The 24,509-nt window shown below is 39.7% G+C and overlaps 1 long non-coding RNA gene across 1 annotated transcript in view; it reads right to left on the bottom strand.

The window, feature by feature from the left end:
- Nucleotides 1-24,265, bottom strand: part of LOC144334289 (uncharacterized) — a 37,109-nt gene extending 12,844 nt beyond the window's left edge. Inside the window, exon 1 of the long non-coding RNA XR_013403991.1 lies at nt 24,137-24,265. This is a non-coding gene — a long non-coding RNA (uncharacterized LOC144334289). The remainder of the gene's footprint in view (nt 1-24,136) is intronic.
- Between the last annotated feature and the right edge of the window lie 244 nt (nt 24,266-24,509).

Below are 24,509 nucleotides of genomic sequence, written 5' to 3'. Positions count from 1 at the left end.
CTGGGTCTGTAAATTCCATGAGGGCAGAAACCATGTTTGTATTTTTGGCATCTTATCCTAAGCCTTGGATACAGTGGCTGACATGTTGGAACACCCTTGATAATTGGTCATTGGATAAAGGAGTAAACAAATGAATGAATGAGGGAAGAACAGAAAGGAATGGAAGAAAGGAAGGAGGGATACATTTTCCACTTTCCCTAGAAGAGCTAAGGCAATGTCATAAAGAGCATGAGGTCAAAAATACAAACCCTTGGGTCTCTTCTGCCATCCCAAAATTTCCTAGTAACTCCTGCACCCCTTGCTGGGCTGCCCTAGCCCTGTTTCTGCCCTACCCTCTGAGCTCCTGACCTCTCTGTCAGGTCCAGTAGCTGGGCAGCAGGATCCCCCGAGGACCATGAAGTCTCGGTCGAAATCCTCTTCTGCTTCCTGTAAGGACAACCTCCTCTCTCTGGACTTCAGTGTGTCCTGCACTAAATCAGACTTTTGTCTGCCAGAGCACAATCTCAGCTGCCTGAGAAAGGAATGCACAGTCATTGATCAAAGACTCTTACCTTAATTTGCTGCCACCTCAATCCCATCTCCACAATGAGCCATTTTCCAGACAATAGCCATCATCACTGCCTTTGTGCAGGCCCAGGCATCCTGAAATTGAGCTTCCAATTTCCTTGTAGACATGCACAGGAAATGGAAAATCTATGCCAGTCCCCGGAGGCACATTGACAATTGATTCCAAAGCACGCTGGGTGCCTACTCCCTGGGTCGCAGAGGGGACAGATGACCTGGGCCAGCCTGGGAAAGGTCTAGCTCCCATGACCAGTCCTCCAGGGTAGGACTAGCCTCTCCCTGAGGGCTGAGGGCCCCCTTAACTGCTCTACTTATATCACCCACCCACTCACTGCTGTGCCAGGCAGGACAGGGCCCTATTGCTGGGATCATCCCAGGAAACATCCCAGGTCACATCCCTGTGACCCTGAGTCCCAGAGTCCTGTTTGCAGAGGATCCCTTGGCTTCCTGGAAGGACAAAGATTCAGGGGACTAGAACTCTGAGAAAGGAAGGTAGACAATGGATGCCGTATCTGGGAAGAAGCCCTTGAAGTTACCAAGTCATGCCGAGGTAAGAGACACGCCTTTATTCCATTCCCCAAAAGACAGACCACAGACGCTTCTGACTCGTAAGTCTGAAAACATCATTTCTCCTGCTTAAACCTCTGACCATGGGTAGAGGGTCTCCACTGCTGTGTTGAACATAATCTTAAATATTTTGAGACAGTCAGGGAAATTTGATTAGGGACTGGGTATTTGATAATAGAAAGGATTTATTGTTAATTTTGTTAGGTGTGATAATATCACTGTCGTTGTGTAAGAAAACATCCATATTTTTTAGAGATATATGCTGCAGGAGTGTCAGGACACAATATCTGGAATTTGTTTCAAACACTTTAGTACAGAAAAACAAAAAGGAAAGAAAAACTATCATAAAGCAGAATCCAGGCTCAACAAGATGAGATGCTCAGATTGAGAAATAACGTCTGCCACAGGCAGGGGAGAGGCAGCTGGAGTGGAGGTGGAGGGAGTGACAGGACACCAACCACACATTTGACATCCTGGCTGGTCCCCCATCTGCCAGACAAATGTCTACTTTGCCCTTCAGGCCTACTTTGAAGAATACCTTAGTTATTATTGACTAACTAGGAGATGATATGTTCTTAAACAATTCAGCCTTATTTGTTTATTCTGTTGCTGCTCTAGGACAGACCAAAAAATGAGAACTATGAGGGCCTTGGTCTAACAATTGCTGCTATTAATTGACTTTTATATGAAAGTCCTGACTTTCTGGCTGGGTGTGGTGGCTCACACCTGTAATCCCAGCACTTTGGAAGGCCAAGGCGAGCAGATCCATTGAGGTGAGGAGTTCAAGACTAGCCTGGCCAACATAGCAAAACCCTGTCTCTACTAAAAATACAAAAATTAGCTGGGCATGGTGGCATGTGCCCGTAATCCAAGCTACTAGGGAGGCAGAGGCAGGGGGATCACTTTGAACCTGGGAGGCAGAGGTTGCAGTGAGCTGAGATTGTGCCACTGCCCTCCAGTCTGGGCGAGAGTGAGACTCTGTAAAAAAAAAAAAAAAAAAAAAAAAGAAAAAGAAAAAAGAAAAAAGTACTGACTTTCTATTTTAGACTCAAATAAGCAATTTCTCCTTTCCTTACTTTCAAGTAGGAAGGGATATTAATAGCTGCCATTTATTGGATGTCTACCACATGCCAGGCAGTGTGCCAAGTACTGCGCATGCATCATCTCATTAATCGTCACAACAACCCCATGAGCTAGGGCTGTATTACCCCCATATTTCAGATCCCAGTTGGAATCACTTGTACAAGCCCACACAGAGGGTAAGCACTTGAGTTAGGATCTGACGTCAAGCTCTGTAACACCAAAGGCACTGCCCAAGCATTGTACTCTCTCACCTCTCACCTCTCACCAAACACCTGGACAAAGGACTTACACATTTGCGGGGTAAGGGAAGAGCTGGGAGTTTGTGGCCTGGAGGGCCAGAGAGAAAAAACGGAGACCAAGTTCCAAAGGACAGCTGCTAAAGAGCTGGTAACCTCGGGGAAACTCTCTGCTCTAACCAAGAGGGGGAAAGAGAAAACACTATCTGCAAGGGGCTCCCAGCTCAGGGAGAGGAACTGCTTCTGGGACAGCTCAGAGCAGCTGCTCAGAAGCCTCCAGGAGAGGGCTCCCGGCTGTGAGCACTCCAGGTGGCTGGGACCACTCTCCTGAAAACTTAGCCCACTTTGGGACCAGCACTCTGTTTGTCAGCTAAGGGCTAAAAACTGGGGATTTCAATAAGTGATACTGGGAACACAAATTCGAGGCTCCGTGAATTTAATTCTAATTGGGCATAATTCTTCGTTTAGAGATTTTCTTGTTTTATGGTAATAATTTGAGTCAAATTTTTTATGTGAGTTTGGTTATTTCTGTAGGATTTAAATTTTTGTTAGTAACTAAATATTGTACCCAATGTGCTGTGATAGGGGTGTGCTGTCAACACAGAATGCAAAGTTCAATGTAGGCATTGAACGTGTGGTTCATGCAAGGAATCTGATATTCCAACTGAAGCGAAATTTATTGAGAAATAAGGAAGGGTTGCTAGTCTACAATTCTCTGTTTTCTGTTTTGTTGTTGTTGTTTTGTTTTGTTTTTTTCAAAAAAGGACTCCAAGATTTCCCCAGGAATTTATGAGAACTGCTTGTAGTAATTTAGGATGGACGTTAGACATAAGAAAGGATTGCTAGCCTATAATTCCCTGCGTTTCCTGTTTCTGTAATTTTTTTTCTTAGAAAAGGACTCCAAGATTTCCCCAGGAATTCATGAAAATTGTTTGTAGTAATTTAAGATGGAAGTTAGTGAATGTGATATGAATGAGGAATTGGAATCTCTAACAGGTGTGGGATTTCAGCTGAATTATTAGGAATGAGGCATGAGCTCAAGGGAATTGTCCAGTTTGAACTGTCTGAGTGAATGTGTCCTATTGCAATGTGGATTTCGGCACAGCTAGCTGGCATTTGTTTTGGTTGAGATCCTTCATTGGCTATGTTTCTCTGGTAAGAGTTTGGAGAAACACCAAAACTACAGTAATCAATGGCTAAGACAATAGAGTTAGCACCAGAACTTTACTCACTGCCCTAAAAATATCTCCCTATGACCCCAAGTTCTACAGCCTTCCAGAATCAACCTTCTCCTTAGAAGCTATATAGTGATAGTCCAAGTCCCCAGATGGCTTACATGAAGGAAAACCTGGCTGTTTATCAGGTTTCCCTCCCCCTGAGAACTCTGGAAATCCCCGAAGGAATGCTTCTTTGTCTCACAAAACAGCCTTGATCATCACTTGAACATCAAGCAGCTGCCTGGCTTTTGGGCAACTTGTACCTTCATCCCTGTGTTGCATTTCTCTGGATTATTTCTGCTCTCTTAAAAGTCCCATCCTAAATTCCCCCAGAGAACAGTGAAAACCAGGTTGTAACATGTAACACAATTTTTCTGAAGGTGCATGGGGAACAGACCGGGATTACAGTGTGGAGTGCTGGCTTGCTGTCTCTCTCTCTCTCTCTCTCTCTGGGCTCCAGCCTGACACTGTGCACACAGAATTGCTTTGTCTCTATCTTCTCAACATAAGTATAGATCCTCCTCCCCATCCCAGTCTTCTGTGAGGTCCAGCAACAGAGAAAAAGGTATCTCCAGTCTCTGCTTCCCATGAACTGCAAACAGCTAACTCAGCCCAAAGTGGAGACACACTGTTAACATCATGATAAAGAGAGGTTTCATTCTTCACTGCCCTGCAAATTCCATTTCAGAAAAGAATGTTTTTGACTTAAAGTTGTGAAACCAAAGTCTCATTAAACTATTTGTCTTAAGATATAATTTGCCCATAAGTAAGATACAAATCTCCCCGCTTGGAGAAACAGGAAGTCATCAGTTTTGAAAACAGCGCCTTCTCCTGCCACTTCTAGCCATCAACATTGAGGTCCGCCTTTATGATTTGGAGGTTATCTCCAGGCCTGGCAGCTGAGAAGGACCTGCGGTACCTAAGCCACATTCTCTTTGTGTTGTGTCCTTTTGTACCTGTTTCCCCAAGGGGGACATCCTATGTTTTTGCTCTGTGCCCCAAAAATGCCTTTGGACGCAGTGATTCCCTGCGAGGTACAGGATGCCTGGAGGAATGGGCAGTTTTGGATCAGATTAGGGAGGCGAAGTAGAGGAAAAGCCTTTGAGTGCTGCTGGAGGCAGCATTTGTGGTCCAAGGAGAGGAAAGGAGCAACAACATTGGCAGTGAGACTGTGACAAAAAGAAAGACAATCAGTATGGTTTGGCTCATGTGAAAAGAAGAGAGCCAGGGCAGACCTCTTGACAGCACCCCAAAGCCAGAAACTTTTTAAAGTCATCTTTGTATCGTTGCATTGTGTTTTGTTCACAGGGGGCCTTGGCTTTGGTGTTTCTGGGAAATGTTTGAGTTTTCTCTTTTGAAAATATTTCAAGCTCCTTGCCCCGATGTGTCTTAATCTATGCTTCTCAAACTGGGACTCATTTTCCTACTCGCCAGGGGAATGGAGCCATGTGCTAGAGCATACATGAAGCCACAGAATACCACATATTCATGGCATGGGGATTTAATTAAAACAATGGCCTGGGGGCGTTTTTTTCTTACACAACTGTGTCACAAGGCAAAGTCATCAGCCTTCTGCTTTTCCATTTCATCTAATTTCATGTTTTCTTTTTTATGAAAGATTGGTGTTTACTTCTTTTAAAGTTTTCATCAAAGTAATTCATGAACAGTTTTAAAATATAATCATGTAAAAAACTTCTCATGACAAATCATCATGCCCTCCCCATCCCACCCATCCCCCAGCCTCCCTTCCCCCGAGGTAATTATTTATCATTCTTTATAACTTTTCTACTAGTTAGCTCCATGTTTCCAAATAATATGCTTAAACTGCTGTTTATTGATCCATGCATTTGACCTTCTCTATTTATTTTGAATTATGATGGATGTGGGTTTGGCTCTTTCATTCTCCCAATCTGCATTGCCTCTTACAGCAATTTCACTACTACTTTTTGTTAAATAATTTATGTTGTAAAATAGACATTGACTGTTTGGTAGCCACCTAACATCCATTTTCTATCCTCTTGGAACTGTACCTTGATTCCCATTTGGAATGGAAACCCACCCATTCCGCTACTCAGTGGAAACTTTCTTGAAAAGCTGACCCCGTCTCCATCCACAAGAGTGGGTTCTGATCGGCTGGACCCCACTCCTCAAGTTATAGTGACTGGTTCAAGAAAAGGCAGGTTACCCAACATCAGCCAATGAGAGGTCTGCTGGAGGAAAGTGAGGGCATGCCTTTCCTTGTTCTTCTGCAGAACTGGAGAAATCTTCTTTCCCTGACGGACGTGAATGAGGAAAATTAAAGTCCCTAAGTGCTAGAATCCACCTTGCAACCCTGGGGAAAGCCAGTCTTACTTTAAATAGATACTGCAGAAGGCCAAGAGGAGAAATTAAAAGATTTCAGAGGGCCCCTGAATCAAACCTCATCTGTAAGCTAAACTGCCTTCTGTCAAGTATGCAACAGAAATACTGTAATTTCCTTTATGGTTTAAACCACTTTGAGTTTTTAGTTACTTGCAAGGAAAAGATTCCTCACCAACATAAGGGTTTATATCAATATGATATGCTACAAATTATTTGTGATTTCACCACAGAATTAAGTGATGAATGATTACAATTCCTTTCATGTGCAGCATTCTGGTGGTCTTAAAATTTAATTAATCATTATTGAGGTTCCAAGATGGCCGAATAGGAACAGCTCCAGTCTGCAGCTCCCAGCATGACTGACGCAGAAGATGGGTGATTTCTGCATTTCCAACTGAGATACCGGGTTCATATCACAGGGGCTTGTCAGACAGTGGATGCAGCCCATGGGGCAGGGCGGGGCATTGCCTCACCCGGGAAGCACAACAGTTCAGAGAATTCCCCTTCCTAGCAAAGGGAAGCCATGACAGATGGTACCTGGAAAATCGGGGCACTCCCACCCTAATACTGCGCTTTTCCAATGGTCTTAGCAAATGGTATACAAGGAGATTATATCCTGTGCCTGGTTCAGAGGGTCCCACTCCCATGGAGCCTCACTCACTGCTAGTACAGCAGTCTGAGATCCAACTGGGAGGCTGCAGCAAGGATAGGGGAGAGGCGTCCACCATTGCTGAGACTTGAGTAGGTAAACAAAGCAGCTGGGAAGCTCAAACTGGGTGGAGCCCACTGCAGCTCAAGGAGGTCTGCCTGCCTCTGTAGACTCCACCTCGGGGGGCAGAGCATAGCTGAACAAAAGGCAGCAAAAACTTCTGCAGACTTAAAAGTCCCTATCTGACAGCTTTGAAAAGAGTAGTGGTTCTCCCAGCACAGAGTTTGAGATCTGAGAACAGACAGACTGCCTCCTCAAGTGGGTCCCTGACCCCCGAGTAGCCTAACTGGGAGGCACCTCCTAGTAGGGGGTGACTGACACCTCATACAGTGGGGTGCCCCTCTGAGACAAAGCTTCCAGAAGAAGAATCAGGCAGCAACATCTGCCGTTCTGCAGCCTCCACTGGTGATACCCAGGCAAACAGGGTCTAGAGTGCAAGCTCCAACCGACCTGCAGCTGAGGGTCCTGACTGTTAGAAGGAAAACTAACAAACAGAAAGGACATCCACACCAAAACCCCACTGGTACATCACCATCATCAAAGACCAAAGGTAGATAAAACCACAAAGATGGGGAGAAACCAGAGCAGAAAAGCCGAAAATTCTAAAAATCAGAGCGCCTCTTCTTCTCCAAAGGAATGCAGCTCCTCGCGAGCAAGGGAACAAAGCTGAACAGAGAATGACTTTGACGACTTGAGAGAAGAAGGCTTCAGATGGTCAGTATAACAAACTTCTCCGAGCTAAAGGAGGATGTTCGAACCCATCGCAAAGAAGCTAAAAACCTTGAAAAAAGATTAGACAAATGACTCACTAGAATAACCAGTGTAGAGAAGTCCTTAAATGACCTGATGGAGCTGAAAACCACAGCACGAGAACTACGTGATGCGTGCACAAGCTTCCGTAGCCAATTCAATCAACTGGAAGAAAGGGTATCAGTGATTGAAGATCAAATGAATGAAAAGAAGTGAGAAGAGAAGTTTAGACAAAAAAGAGTAAAAAGAAATGAACAAAGCCTCCAAGAAATGTGGGACTATGTGAAAAGACCAAATCTACATTTGATTGGTGTACCTGAAAGTGACGGGGAGAATGGAACCAAGTTGGAAAACACTCTGCAGGATATTATCCAGGAGAACTTCCCTAACCTAGTGAGGACAGCCAACATTCAAATTCAGGAAATACAGAGAACATCACAGAGAAACTCCTCGAGAAGAGCAACTCCAAGATACATAATTGTCAAATTCACCAAAGTTGAAATGAAGGAAAAAATGTTAAGGGCAACCAGAGAGAAAGGTCAGGTTACCCACAAAGGGAAGCCCATCAGACTAACAGCAGATCTCTTGGCAGAAACTCTACAAGCCAGAAGAGAGTGGGGGCCAATATTCAACATTCTTAAAGAATTTTCAACCCAGAATTTCATATCCAGTCAAACAAAACTTCATAAGTAAAGGAGAAATAAAATCCTTTACAGACAAACAAATGCTGAGAGATTTTGTCACCGCCAGGCCTGCCTTACAAGAGCTGCTGAAGGAAGCACTAAACATGGAAAGGAACAACCAGTACCAGCCACTGCAAAAACATCCCAAATTGTAAAGACCATCGATGCTAGGAAGCAACTACATCAACTAACGAGCAAAATAACCAACTAACATCATAATGACAGGATCAAATTCACACATAACAATATTAACCTTAAATGTAAATGGGCTAAATGCCCCAATTAAAAGACACAGACTGGCAAATTGGATAAAGAGTCAAGACCCATCAGTGTGCTGTATTCAGGAGACCCATCTCACGTGCAGAGACACACATAGGCTCAAAATAAAGGGATGGAGGAAGATCTACCAAGCAAATAAAAAACAAAAAAAAAAGCAAAGGCTGCAATCCTAGTCTCTGATAAAACAGACTTTAAATCAACAAAGATCAAAAGAGACAAAGAAAGCTATTACATAATGGTAAAGGGATCAATTCAACAAGAAGAGCTAATTATCCTAAATATATATGCACCCAATACAGGAGCACCCAGACTCATAAAGCAAGTCCTTAGAGACCTACAAAGAGACTTAGACTCCCACACAATATTAATGGGAGACCTTAACACCCCACTGTCAACATTAGGCAGATCAACGAGACAGAAAGTTAACAAGGATATCCGGGAATTGAACTCAGCTCTGCACCAAGCTGACCTAATAGACATCTACAGAACTCTCCACTCCAAATCAACAGAATATACGTTCTTCTCAGCACCACATCATACTTATTCAAAAATTGACCACATTGTTGGAAGTAAAGCACTCCTCAGCAAATGTAAAGAACAGAAATTATCACAAACTGTCTCTCAGACCACAGTGCAATGAAACTAGAACTCAGGATTAAGAAACTCACTCAAAACTGCTCAACTACATGGAAACTGAACAACCTGCTTCTGAATGACTACTGGGTACATAACAAAATGAAGGCAGAAATAAAGATGTTCTTTGAAACCAATGAGAACAGAGACAAAACACACCAGAATCTCTGGGACACATTTAAAGCAGTGTGTAGAGGGAAATTTATAGCACTAAATGCCCACAAGAGAAAGCAGGAAAGATCTAAAATTAACACCCTAACAACACAATTAAAAGAACTAGAGAAGCAAGAGCAAACACATTCTAAAGCTAGCAGAAGACAAGAAATAACTAAGATCAGAGCAGAACTGAAGGAGATACAGACGCAAAAAATCCTTCAAAAAAATGAATCCAGGAGCTGGTTTTTTGAACAGATCAACAAAAATGACAGACCACTAGCAAGACTAATAAAGAAGAAAAGAGAGAAGAATCAAATAGATGCAATAAAAAATAATAGAGGGGAAATCACCACCAATCCCACAGAAATACAAACTACCATCAGAGAATACTATAAACACCTCTATGCAAAAAAATTAGAAAATCTAGAAGAAATGGATAAATACCTGGACACACACACCCTCCAAAGACTAAACTAAGAAGACGTTGAATCCCTGAATAGACCAATAACAGGTTCTGAAATTGAGGCAATAATTAATAGCCTACCAACCAAAACAAGTCCAGGACCAGCCAGATTCACAGCCAAATTCTACCAGAGGTGCAAAGAGGACTTGGTACCATTCCTTCTGAAGCTATTCCAATCAACAGAAAAAGAGGGAATCCTCCCTCATTCATTTTATGAGGCCAACATCATCCTGATGCCAAAGCCTGGCAGAGACAAAGCAAAAAAAGAGAATTTTAGACCAATATCCCTGATGAACATCGATGCAAAAGTCCTCGATAAAATACTGGCAAACCGAATCCAGCAGCACATCAAAAAGCTTATCTACCATGATCAAGTTGACTTCATCCCTGGGATGCAAGGCTGGTTCAACATACACAAATCAATAAACATAATCCATCACATAAACAGAACCAACAACAAAAACCACGTGATTATCTCAATAGATGCAGAAAAGGCCCTTGACAAAATTCAACAGCACTTCATGCTAAAAACTCTCAATAAACTAGGTATTGATGGAACTTATCTCAAAATAATAAGAGCTATTTATGACAAACCCACAGCCAATATAATACTGAATGGGCAAAAACTGGATGCATTCCCTTTTAAAACTTGCACAAGACAGGGATGCCCTCTCTCACCACTCCTATTCAACATAGTGTTGGAAGTTCTGGCCAGGGCAATCAGGCAAGGGAAAGAAATAAAGGGTATTCAATTAGGGAAAGAGGAAGTCAAATTGTCCCTGTTTGCAGATGACATGATTGTATATTTAGAAAACCCCATCGTCTCAGCCCAAAATCTCCTTAAGCTGATAAGCAACTTCAGCAAAGTCTCAGGATACAAAATCAATGTGCAAAAGTCACAAGCATACCTATACACCAATAACAGACAAACAGAGAACCAAATCACGAGTGAACTCCCATTCACAATTGCTTCAAAGGGATAAAATACCTAGGAATCCAACTTACAAGGGATGTGAAGGACCTCTTCAAGGAGAACTACAAACCACTGTTCAACGAAAAAAAAGAGGACACAAACAAATGGAAGGACATTCTATTCTCATGGATAGGAGGAATCAATAGTGTGAAAATTGCCATACTGCCCAAGGTAATTTATAGATTCAGTGCCATCCCCATCAAGCTACCAATTACTTTCTTCACAGAATTGGAAAAAATTACTTTAAAGTTCATATGGAACCAAAAAAGAGTTTGCATTGCCAAGACAATCCTAATCCAAAAGAACAAAGCTGGAGGCATCATGCTACCTGACTTCAAACTATACTACAAGGCTACAGTAACCAAAACAGCATGGTACTGGTACCTGTTGCAGGAAGTCAGGGACCCCGAATGGAGGGACCTGCTGAAGCCATGGCAGAAGAACATAAATTGTGAAGATTTCATGGACATTTATTACTTCCCCAAATTAATATTTTTATAATTTCTTTTTTTTTTTTTTTTGAGACGGAGTCTCGCTCTGTCTCCCAGGCTGGAGTGCAGTGGCGCGATCTCGGCTCACTGCAAGCTCCGCCTCCCGGGTTCACGCCATTCTCCTGCCTCAGCCTCCTGAGTAGCTGGGACTACAGGCGCCCGCCACCGCGCCCGGCTAATTTTTTGTATTTTTAGTAGAAACGGGGTTTCACCGTGGTCTCGATCTCCTGACCTTGTGATCCACCCGCCTCGGCCTCCCAAAGTGCTGGGATTACAGGCGTGAGCCACCGCGCCCGGCAATATTTTTATAATTTCTTATGCCTGTCTTTACTGCAGTCTCTGAACATAAATTGTGAAGATTTCATGGACATTTATCACTTCCCCAATCAATACTCTTGTGATTTCCTATGCCTGCCTTTACTTTAATCTCTTAATCCCTTCATCTTCATAAGTTGAGGATGTATGTCGCCTCAGGATCCTGTGATGATTGCATTAACTGCACAAATTGTTCGTAAAGCATGGTGTTCAAACAATATGAAATCTGGACACCTTGAGAAAAGAACAGGATAACAGCAATATTTAGAGAACAAGGGAGATAACCATCAGGTCTGACTGCCTGAGAGCCGGGTGGAACAGAGCCATATTTCTCTTCTTACAAAAGTGAATAGGAGAAATATCACTGAATTCTTTTTCTCAGCAAGGAACAGCCCTGAGAAAGAGAATGTGCTCCTAGGGGGAGGTCTCTAAAATGGCCACTCTGGGAATGTCTGTCTTATATGGCTGCAGGTAAGGGATGAAATAAGCCCTGGTCTCCTGTAGCACTCCCAGGCCTATTAGGACGAGGAAATTCCCATCTAGTAAATTTTAGTCAAACTGGTTGTCTGCTCTCAAACCCTGTCTCCTGATAAGATGTTATCAATAACAATGCATGCCTGAAACTTCATTAGCAATTTTAATTTCACCCCAGTCCTGTGATCTCACTCTGCCCCAATTTGCCTTGTGATATTTTATTGCCTTGTGAAGCATGTGATCTCTGTGACCCATACCCTATTCGTACACTCCCTCCCCTTTGAAAAATCACTAATAAAAACTTGCTGTTTTTGCGGCTTGAGGGGCATCACGGAACCTGCCGACATGTGATGTCTACCCCAGACACCCAGCTTTAAAATTTCTCTCTTTTGTACTCTTTCCCTTTATTTCTCAGACCAGCCAACACTTAGGGAAAATAGAAAAGAAACTACATTAAAATATTAGGGGTGGTTCCCCCAATAGGTACCAAAACAGAGACATAGACCAACAGAACAGAATAGAGCCCTTGGAAATAATACCACACATCTACAACCATCTGATCTTTGACAAACCTGACAAAAACATGAAATGGGGAAAGGATTCCCTATTTAATAAATGGTGCTGGGAAAACTGGCTAGCCGTATGTAGAAAGCTGAAACAGGATCCCTTCTTTACACCTTATACAAAAATTAATTCAAGATGGATTAAAGACTTAAATGTTAGACCTAAAACCATAAAAGCCCTAGAAGAAAACCTAGGCAATACCATTCAGGACATAGGCATGGGCAAGGACTTCATGACTAAAACACCAAAAGTAATGGCAACAAAAGCCAAAATTGACAAATGGGATCTAATTAAGCTAAAGAGCTTCTGCACAGCAAAAGAAACTGCCATCAGAGTGAGCAGGCAACCTACAGAATGGGAGAAAATTTTTACAATCTATCCATCTAACAAAGGGCTAATATCCAGAATCTTCAAAGAACTTAAACAAATTTACAAGAAAAAAAACAACCCCATCAAAAAGTGGGCAAAGGATATGAAGAGACACTTCTCAAAAGAAGACATTTATGCAGCCAACAGACACATGAAAAAATGCTCATCATCACTGATGATCATCATCACTGAAAAAAATGCCATCAGAGAAACGCAAATCAAAACCACAGTGAGATACCATCTCACACCAGTTAGAATGGTGATCATTAAAAAGTCAGGAAACAACAGGTGCTGGAAAGGATGTGGAGAAATAGGAATGCTTTTACACTGTTGGTGGTACTGTAAACTAGTTCAACCATTGTGGAAGACAGTGTGGCGATTCCTCAAGGATCTAGAAGTAGAAATAACATTTGATCCAGTCATCCCATTCCTGGGTATATACCCAAAGGATTATAAATTTTGCTGCTAGAAAGACACATGCACACGTATGTTTATTGTGGTACTATTCACAAGAGCAAAGACATGGAACCAACCCAAATGTCCATCAATGATAGACTGGATTAAGAAAATGTGGCACATAAACACCATGGAATGCTATGCAGCCATAAAAAAGAATGAGTTCATGTTCTTTGTAGGGTCATAGGTGAAGCTGGAAACCATCATTCTCAGCAAACTATCGCAAGGACAGAAAACCAAACACCACATGTTCTTATTCATAGGTGGGAATTGAACAATGAGAACACCTGGACACAGGGTGGGGAACATCACACACCGGGGCCTGTCATGGGGTTGGGGAAGTGGGAAGGGATAGCATTAGGAGATATACCTAATGTAAATGACAAGTTAACGGGTGCAGCACACCAATATGACACATGTATACATATGTAACAAACCTGCATGTTGTGCACATGTACCATAGAACTTAAAGTATAATAATAATAAAAAAACCATTATTTTTACTTGCAAAATTTTCTGTATGCATATCCTTAATTCTTTCCCCATACTCATCTCCAACCTCCTTCATGCTCCAGTGGTGGCCTCTGAGCTGTCAGCCTGAGCCTTCTCTTCAGCTCTCTCCTAAGTTAAATCCATCTATTCCTGGATCCCATGACTTCTCCTTTTTTAGATTACTCAAGATTTACTGGAACGTTTTCTCAAAGCTTCTTATGAAAGAGTGCCAAATTGTCTACGAATGAATGAAGATGTCGTAACTTTGACCTCACAACTTGACTATTAGCCTGGCAGGGTGTAAAATTCCCAGTTGAAAATTATATTCTGTAAGATTTTTGATCCTATTGTTCAATTGCTTTCTGGTATCCAATGTTGCTACTGAGAAGTCTGGTGTCTTTCTAATTATATGCTTTTATATGTGACATATTTTGCATTGTTTTGCTCTTTGGGAGCTTTTAGGGAACCTAATTCTTGGCTTTAAATCCTCTCTATGATATACCTCAATGTGGCATTTTTTTATTCTCACTGGGATGTGTCCACTGTGGGCCTTTCAACACATAGCCTGGTTGGTGCTCTTCATTTTGGTAAAAAAAAAAAAAAAAAAAAAAAAAAAAAAAAAAAAAATTCTTGGATTATTTTCTCTGTTTCTATCCCTATGTTTCCAGTCTTCTTTCTTTTTTTTTTTTTCTTCTTTCTTTATTATCTTCTCTCTGGAATCTTATATCCAGATGTGGAATTTCTAGGCTTTATTCTCTATGCCTCTCCTCAGCATTCTTATATTTTTCAACTCTTTATCTTTTTTTTCTGCTTTATATCATATTTCCTTGACTTTGTCTTCCATCCATTTTTAAAATTTAGCTATTATTTTTATTTCCACAAGCTCATTGTGGTATCTTGCTCTTGTTTTATAGATGCAATATTTTCTTATAGTCCTCTGAGAATATTTATTAGAATTGGGGTGGTAGTTATTTTGGAAGTTTTTTTCTTTTCCCTATATTATCTCTGTGGGTTTTTTTTTTTTCACTTTTTTTTTTAATCAAAGACTTTTATCAATTGTCTTGTGACCTTTGACCATCTGTCTGCATTTAAGAAATGGCTGAAAACTCAGAGGCCTGGGCAAGGTTTATGTAAGGTGGACTTATGTTAGAGTGGTAAAGAATGATGACAGCCATCTCATTGGTGGATGCACAAAATATCAGTGAGTGACTACAGGATTTCAAAATATATTACAAAGCTATAGTATCAAACAGCATGGTGCTGGCATAAAAACAGACACATCAATCAATGGAATAGGACAGAGAGCCCAGAAATAAACCCATACTTCTACAATCAATTGATCTTTTTTCTTTAAATAGAGATGAGGTCCCACTATGTTACCCAGGCTGGTTTCAAACTCCTTAGTTCAAGTGATCCTCTTGCCTTGGCCTCCCAAAGTGCTAGGATTGCAGGCATGAGCCACTGCACCTGACCTCAATCAATTGATTTTTGACAAACGTGTCAAGAACACACAATAGGGAAAGTACAGTCTTCAATAAATGGTGTTGGGAAAACTGAATATCTGCATGCAGAGGAATGAAAATAGACTCATATCTCATCCTTTACACAAGACCTGATACTGTAAAAGTCCTAAGAAGAAGACATAGAAGGAAAGCTTCAAGACATTGGCCTGGGCAATGATTTTGTGAATGTGACCCCAAAAGCACAGGAAACACAAAAGCAAAAACAGACAAATGGGACTGCATCAAACGAAGTAGCTTCTGCATAGCAAAAGAAACAATTAACATAGTGAAGAGACAACCCACAGATTGGGAGAAAATATTTACAAATCATACACCAGATAAGGGGCTCATATCCAAAATGTACAATGAACTAAAATTGCTCTACAACAACAAAAACAAGTAACTCAATTTTTAAAATGGGCAAAGGACCTAAACAGACATTTCTCAAAAGAAGACATAGAAATGGCCAACAAGTAAATGAAAAAATGCCCAACATCTCTAATCCTCAGGGAAATGTAAATTAAAACCACAATGAGATAGCACCTCACACCTGTTAGAATGACTATTATCATAAAGATAAATGATAACAAGCATTGGCAAGGATGTGGAGAAAAGAGAACACTTGTACACTGTTATTGGTATTGTAAATTAGTACAGCTATTTTGGGGAAAAGTACGGGGGGTTCCTCAAAAAGCTAAAAACAGAATTACCATGTGATCCATGCTATAGTGTAGATATTTGACCCTCCAAACCTCATGCTAAAATTTCATCCCAAATGTTGGAGGTGAGGCCTAATGGGAGGTGTTTGAGTCTTGGGGGTGGATCCCTCATTAATGGTTTGGTGCCCTCTTACTGGTAACAAGAAAGTTCTCACTCTATTAGCTCCCACAAGAGCCCCCAAGAGCTGGTTCTTGTGGCCTTGCTTTGTCGCCCAGGTTGGAGTGCAGTGGCAACATCTGCCTCCTAGGCTCAAGTGATCCTCTTACTTCAGCCTCCTGAGTAGCTGGGACCACAGGTGTGTGCCACCATGCCTACCTAATTTTTTATTTTTAGTGGAGATGAGGTCTCACTATGTTGTCCAGGATGATCTTGAAACTTCTGGGCTTAAGTGAGCCTCCTACCTTGGCCTCCCAAAGTGCTGGGATTACAGGTGTGAGCTACCACGCCTGGCCTTAAAGAGCTGGTTCTTAAAAAGAGCCTCCCACTTTCCCTTCTCTCTTTCTCCCTCTCTCACCATGCGATCTGCACACACTGGCTCCTCTTTGCCTTCTATCATAAGTGGAGGCTTCCTGAGGTCCTGTCAGAAGAGGTGCTGGAGCCATGCTTCGTGTACAGCCTGCAAAACTGTGAGCCAAATAAATCTCCTTTCTTTATAAATTACTCAGCCTAGGTACTCCTTTATAGCAACACAAGTGGAGTAAGAAAATTCAACAATCTCCCTTCTGGTTATACACCCAAAGGGAATGAAATCAGTATGTTGAAAAGATATCTGCACTCCTGTGTTTATTGCAGCAATAGCCAAGATACAGAAACAACTAAAGTGCGCATCAATGGATGAATACATTTTCAAAATATGGTATACATACACTGTGAAATATTATTCAACCTTTAAAAAGCAGGAAATTCTGTCATTTGTGACAAGGATGAACCTAGAGGACATTATGCTAAATGAAATAAGCCAGCCAGGCACAGAAAGACAAATACTACATGATCTCAGTTATATGTGGAATCTAAAGAAATTGACCTTACAGAAGTAAAGAGTAGTATGGTGGTTGCCAGGGCCTAAGGGAAAGAGGTGGTGGGCAGGTAAAGAGGAGACATTGGTCAAAGGGTACAAAGTTCCAGTTTGACAGGAGGAGTAGGTTCTGATGCTCTATTGCACAGCATGGTGACTACAGTTAATAATAACATACCACATAGTTCATATAACTAAAATAGTGGACTTTGAATGCTTTTACCACGAAGAAATGATAACTATTTTAGGTGATGGATGTGTTGGTTAGCTTGATATGATCATTCCACAAAGTATACATATATTAAAACATCACATTGTACCCCATAAATATATATGTAAGTATTATTTAACTAAAAATAGAATAAAATAAATCATTGTGTGGAGGTCTTTTTCTGGGGCAATTCAGTTTCTGCAGAGGAAAACATTCTGTCTTTCTACTTTGTTAAGGGTGGGGAAAGCAGAGGGAAGGGAGGCTGACAGTACAATTCAAGCTTGTCCAACCTGCAGCCTGCAGACTGTAGACATGTAGACATGTATCCCAGGATGGCTTTAAATGCACCCCAATACACATTCGTAAACTTTCTTAAAACATTATGAGATTTTTTTGCAATTGTTTCTAGCTTATCAGCTATTGTTAGTGTTAGTATATTTTATGTGTGGCCCAAGACGATTCTTTTCTTCCAATGTGGCCCAGGGAAGCCAAAAGATTGGACACCCCTGGTATAATTATTTCATCTGTAGGTTTATTGTCTCCATCTCCATGCCCCACCTCATTTCCAAACTTCTTGGGCTGAATTTGTACAGGGAATAAACTTTCAGTTTCCTTCTTGAGGTTAGAGGATCGTATAAGAAGGGATGTCTGTCTTCTGGAATTGAGTATACAGAAGTGGGAAATAGGGTTTGAAGAGGGGATTCAACTCTTCCACTACAGAGTCTTCCAATAAATCCCCCAGTTTGTAGCTCTACCCCTCACCCAAAGCCTGCTCAGTAACCAGTATCTCGGCCTCCTAGGTCTTCTAGAAAATCCTGTGGGGATGGATCAGCTCACTTCTCATCCATACCCTACTCTGCACATAGTGAATACAGTCTTTTGTGTCATGATGGATCAGTTGCCCTTCTTCCATCAATTTGTGTCTTGTAAAGATTTGTTGAAATCTCTCATCCACTGATGTCCCCTCTCCCATTTTTGTTTTGTCCTTGTGAGTTTATGACTATTTTACTCATCTTTCAAATTTTACTAGTCATTTTTAAATGACAAGAAAAAAGATAAATGTGCATGGTCAATCCATTATTTTAACTGGAGTTTTCTAAAACCTTTTCATATATATGCAGACAGTGATTGAAAAAACAAGTAGTTTTGTGTTTCCCAGAGCTCAGTTGTATTAACAGTATAGTTAGAACTAGGATTAGAGCCAATGATCAGAGAATGTGCCAAGACTGCAGAAAGCACAAATGAAAGTGATATTGCTGCCCACACAGCTAGGCCAGGCCACCAGACTAAAAACGGGGTAGGATGGAATTTCCACAGAGGTCACAGAAAAATGCAGACCTAGATTTTTGAAAGTAAACGTATCATCTTTTCTTTTAACTTTTGACACACAAAAAAGTTTCTTGTACGAATTATTCAAAATCCTAACAAAAATGTACTTCATTAAATATTTATCTACAAAATGTGGAAATATGCTTATTTCAACATCTGGCCACAATGGATTCCTGGAATCTTATGGTCTGGGTTTCACTATTCTTATATCATTTCATAATGCAATCATTTTTAAATTGCATGTTCAAATGGGACCATGGATCAGTACTTAAAATAGGAAACTTGAAGTAAAATTGGAAATTAGTAGGAAAATTCCACCCACATAATAATCAAAACTCAGAACTCTAAAGTATCAAGGGTGTTGTATCCTTATCCTAGTCACTGAAATTTCCCACAAAGATTTGAGAATGAAGATGCAACCACAATGTAGCAGCAATTGGGGGAAGGGCAGGATGACCTAAAGTTTATTTAAAATACGAGTTTTATTGTTGTGGACTACAACTGAGCCTAAACTAGCATCTCCATTTCAGAAAAACCTGGAGCAATAGCTGTGTGAAACTATCATTCTTGAAGGGATATTTTAAACCTAATATACAATCTATTAGGAGAGTTAAATTACAAAATAGTAACAATATGAAAAACCAATAGAGACAATGCCAAAAAAAATAGTGTCAATACCACCAACCAAATTCATCACTGAAACTGGATTTCTCTTACATTACTGGTGGGAAGCCAAATGGCATAGCCACTCTGAAAAATAGTTTGGCAACTTCTTAAAACATTAAGTATTCTTTAAAAATTAAGTATTTACTGACCATTGATAGCAGCAATCACATTCCTGGGCATTTACCTCAGATAAATGAAACTTATGTCCACACAAAAACTTGTACCTGGTTGTTCATAGCAGGATTATTTGTAATAGCAAGAAGCTGGACACAACCAAAATGTCCTACAATCTGTGAATGGTTAAACAAGCTGTGGTATATCATGGAATACTACTTAGCAATAAAAAAAAAAAAAACCTGTCAATATACCCAACAACCCGATGGTTCCCAAAGCATTATGCTGAATGAAAAAAAAAATCCCCAAAGTTCACTTACTGTATGACTCTATTTGTACAAAATTCTAAAAGTAACAAAATTACGTAGGTGAAGAACATATTTGTGGTTGCCAGGGGTTACAGAGGGGAAGAGGTGTAGGCAGGAAGGTAGGTGTGACTTTAAAAGGGTAGCACAAGTAATCTTTGTGTTGATGGAACAGGTCTGCATCATGATTACAGTTGTGGTTATGTGAACCAATACAGGTGATAAAATTGCCAAGGACTAAATACACACCTTTGGTTCTATGTAACAGATAAACTGCCTACATTAAAAAAGATAAAGATCTCAAATAAACAACCTAAATTTAAACATCAGGGAACTAGAAAAACAAGAATAAATTAAGTACAGAGTTAGCATAAGGAAGAAAATGATAAAGATTAGAGCAGAAATAAATCAAACTGAGAACAGAAAAACAATAGAAACAAATCATCAAAACTAAGAGTTGGTTTATTGAAAAGACAGACAAAATTGGCAAACCCTTAGCTAGACTGAATTTTAAAAAAAGAAAGAAGGTTCAAATAAACTCAGAAATGAAATAAGAGGCATTACAATGAATGCTTCAGAAATTTAAAAAAAAAAAGTCATAAGGGACTATTATGAACATGTATGCACCAACAAATTGGATAACCTAGAAGTAGATAAATTCCTAGAAATATGCAACTTGGCAACACTGAATCAACAGGAAATAGAAAGCCTGAAAATATTAATAACAAGGAAGGAGATTAAATAAGTAACCAAAAGCTTGGCAACAAAGAAAAGTCCAAGACCAGATGGCTTCACTGCTGAATTCTAGCAAATATTATACCAATCCTTCTTAAACTCTTCCTAAATAAATAAAAGAAGACTTCCATACTCATTTTATGAAATCAACATTACCCAATACCAAACCCAGACAAAGACACCAGAAGAAAAGAAAATTACAGGCCAACATTCCTAATTGATTATTATAGATGCAAAAATCCTCAATAAAATACTAGCAAACCATATTCAATAGCACATTAAAAGGATTATAGTCTATGACCAAGTGGGATTTATCCCAAGGATGCAAGGATGGTTCAACATATGTAAATCTATAAATGTGATAACACCACATTAATGGAATAAAGGACAAAACATATGACCATCTCAATAGATGCGGGAAAACATTTGACAAAATTCAACATTCATTTCTGATTTAAAAGAAAAACTCAGACAGGTGCAGTGACTTATGCCTGTAATCCCAGCACTTTAGGAGGAAAAGGTGGGAGGATCACTTGAAGCCAGGAGCTCAAGAGCAGCCTGGGAAATATTGCAAGATTCTGTCTCTACAAAAAAAAAAAAAAAACAAACTTAAAAATTGGCCAGGCATGGTGATGCATGCCTGTAGCCTTAGCTACTCAGGAGGTTGAGGCAGGAGGATCATTTGAGCCCAGGAGTTCAAGGCTGCAGTGAGCTATGACTGTGCCACTGCACTCCAGCCTTGATGGTAAGGTGAGATTCTGTCTCAAAACAAACAAAAAAACTTTCAGCAATATAATGAATGTACCTCAACATAATAAAGGCCAAACATGACAAACCCACAGCTAACATCATAGTCAATGGGAGGAAATGGAAAGATTTCCCTCTAATATTTAGTATAATGCAAGGGTGCCATCTCACCACTACTACTCAACATAGTACTAGAAGTCCTAGCCAGAGCATTAGGAGGAGAAAAATAAATACAAGGCATCTAAATCAGAAAAGAAGAAATAAAATTTTTTCTGTTCACAAATGACATGATTAGATATGTAGAAAATCATAAAGACTCAATGAAAAAAAGTTAGGCCTAATAAATTCAATAAAGTTACAGGATACAAATTCAACATATGAAAATTGGTGGTGTTTCTACAAACTGACAATGAACTACCTAAAGAGGAAATGAAGAAAACAATCTTATTTACAACAGCATCAAAAAGAATAAAATACTTAGTAATAAACTTAAGCAAGAAGTCATTATTCAAAAAAGATACTTGCACACACATGTTTATAGCAGCACAATTCACAATAGCAAAATTGTGGAACCAACCCAAATGCCCAACCCAAATGCCCATCAGTCAGAGTGGATAAAGAAACTCTGGCATACACACACACACACACACACACACACACACACACACATATATATATATATATATCTCGAAGCCACAAAAGAGAATAAATTAACAGCATTTGCAATGACCTGGATTAGATTAGAGACTATTATTCTAAATGAAGTAACTCAGGAATGGAAAAACAAACATCATATGTTCTCACTGATATGTGGGAGCTAGCGCTATGAGGATGCAAAGGCATAAGAATGATACAATGGACTTTGGGGACTTGGAGGAAGAGTGGGAGGGGGCAAGGGATAAAAGACAACAAATATGGTGCAGTGTATACTGCTCAGGTGATGGGTGCACCAGGTTCTCACAAATCTCCACTAAAGAACTTACTCATGTAACCACATACCACCTGTACCCCAATAACTTATGGAAAAAACAAAATTTTTAAAGAGAGGTGAAAGACTTGTACACTGAAAATCATAAAACATTAATTATGAAAAATTTTTAAGCACAGATAAATAGAAAAACAGCCCATGTTCATGGATTAGAAAGATTAATGTTGTTAAATATCCATGCTACCCAAAGTGATCTATAGATTCTATGCAATCCTTATCAAAATTGCAATGGCATTCTTCACAGAAATGGGGAAAAATCCTAAAATTCATATGGAACCACAAAATAGTCTAAATAGTCACAGCAATATTTAGAGTAATAAGAACAAAGCTGGAACATCACACTCCCTAATTTCAAAATATATTACAAAGCTACAGTAGTAAAAACAATATGGTAATAGAATATAAACAAACATAGACCAATATGAAATAGAATAGAAAGCCCAGAGATAAATCCATGCATTTACAGAATGCCAATGAAACACAATAAAGAAGTATCTCAAATAAATGGGGTTGGGAAAATTAGATATCCATGTGCAGAAGAATAAAATTGGACCTAATCTCATACCATATACCAAAAATAAATAAATCAACTTGAAATGGATTAAAGACTTATAGGTAAGACCTGAAACTATAAAACTACTGAAAGAAAACATAGAGAAAACACTTATTGACATTGTTCTGGACAGTGATTTTTTGAATTTGACTCCAAAAGCACAGGCAATAAAAGCAAAACGTTGATACTCCGTCTCCAAAAAAATAAAAATCACATTGTAACCCAATAAATACACAAAATTATTTTTTAATTAAAAATAATTTAAAATGTTTTAAAAATTTAATAAGGAAATTCAATTTAAAAATAAGGAAATTTTGACACATGCTATAACATCAATAAACTTTGAGGGCATTATGCTAAGTTATGTAAGCCAGTCACAAAAGTACAAATACTGTATAATTCCACTCATAGGCAGTACCCACGGCTGTCAAATTTAGAGAAACAGAAAGTAGAGTGGTGGTTGCCAGTGGCTGGAGGGGAGGGAGAAATGGAGAATTATTTTTTAATGAGCATAAAGTTTCAGTTAGCGAAGATGAAAAAGTTTTGGAGAGAGATGGTGGTGATAGTTCCATAACAATGCGAATGTACTTAATGCCAATTAACTGTACACTTAGAAATGGTCAAAATGATAAATTTTATGTTATGTATGTTTTATCACAATTTTTCAAAAAAATCACCTTGGAAAGAAAAGTCCTTCCAAGCTGGAGGAGAGAAAATGAGGAACTGGGGTGTAGATATGGCAGAATGTTTTGGAGCAAAAAGAAGCAGCCAAGCTAGAAAAGTTGCTCTTCCAGACTGAACCATAAAATAATGCATTTTAATGTATTTTAAAGGCATATTTGAGCAACCAGTTGGGAGACCTAGGTTAAGTGGGTTCTTTACCTTACAGTCATGTGACTGAACAGATGTTGACGTGGAGGGCATTTTATGGGTCTATGTTTACTATGTTTATAATGATGATGCCTATAAGACATTAAATGCAAATTTCTTGAAAGTAAAATAACTGGTTAAGGAAATTTCAACAAGATAATATGAGTTCCAGGGAAAACCATAGTATCAATTGGAGAAAGTGAGCAGATGGAGCTAGAATTCTGACAGGCACAACTGCAGGAGTGGCAGTAGCTGGCCTCAGGCACACACTGGATACAGCTGGAATCATTGCCTCACTTACCCTAGAATGCTTCACCTGAAAGTGCCTGCCTCCTGATTTTGTTAATGTTTTCAATAGGGAACTAAAGTAGGTAAATTTTGTAATAAGATGTGTTTTGAATTGTTATCCTGTGGAAAGTGCCTTGAAAAGCTGGTTCTATCTCACTAATATACAGTGGTTTTGCAAGGAGAGATGTTTGCCAGTGATTTTGAGACATCAAAACTGAGTGTAAAAACATCAATGAGCTGAATAAATTTGTTGTTCACCTTAATGATGAAGTGACTCACAAAACCAGCTTATTTAGCAAGTTTCTTCTTTCAAGGTTGAATACACTCAATCAAAATCTGTAAAATCAAACAGTTGAGGTACATTATTAATAACCACACCAAGGCCTGATATTAATTATGGTGATGCCCAAGAGTTCAGGCAAACTGACTCTTCAATTTGCTGACATTGCCTTCAGACAAAATAATCAAAGTGCCCCAACATCTACAAAAAGCTTGATTTTGTTGTTGTTGTTCTTTCTTCCATTGTCTTAGTACATGAGACTGGACTTCTGCTTCCAGAAAGATAGAGTAGGTGTGCTTTACACTGATCTTCCCGCTAAGTATAGCTAAAAACCCTGATAATTATTTATAA

The sequence above is a fragment of the Macaca mulatta genome, chromosome 1, assembly GCF_049350105.2.
Source record: "Macaca mulatta isolate MMU2019108-1 chromosome 1, T2T-MMU8v2.0, whole genome shotgun sequence".
Lineage (NCBI taxonomy): Eukaryota > Metazoa > Chordata > Mammalia > Primates > Cercopithecidae > Macaca > Macaca mulatta.
Note: the sequence above shows the minus strand (reverse complement) of the source record. Positions and strands in the feature narration are given on the sequence as shown.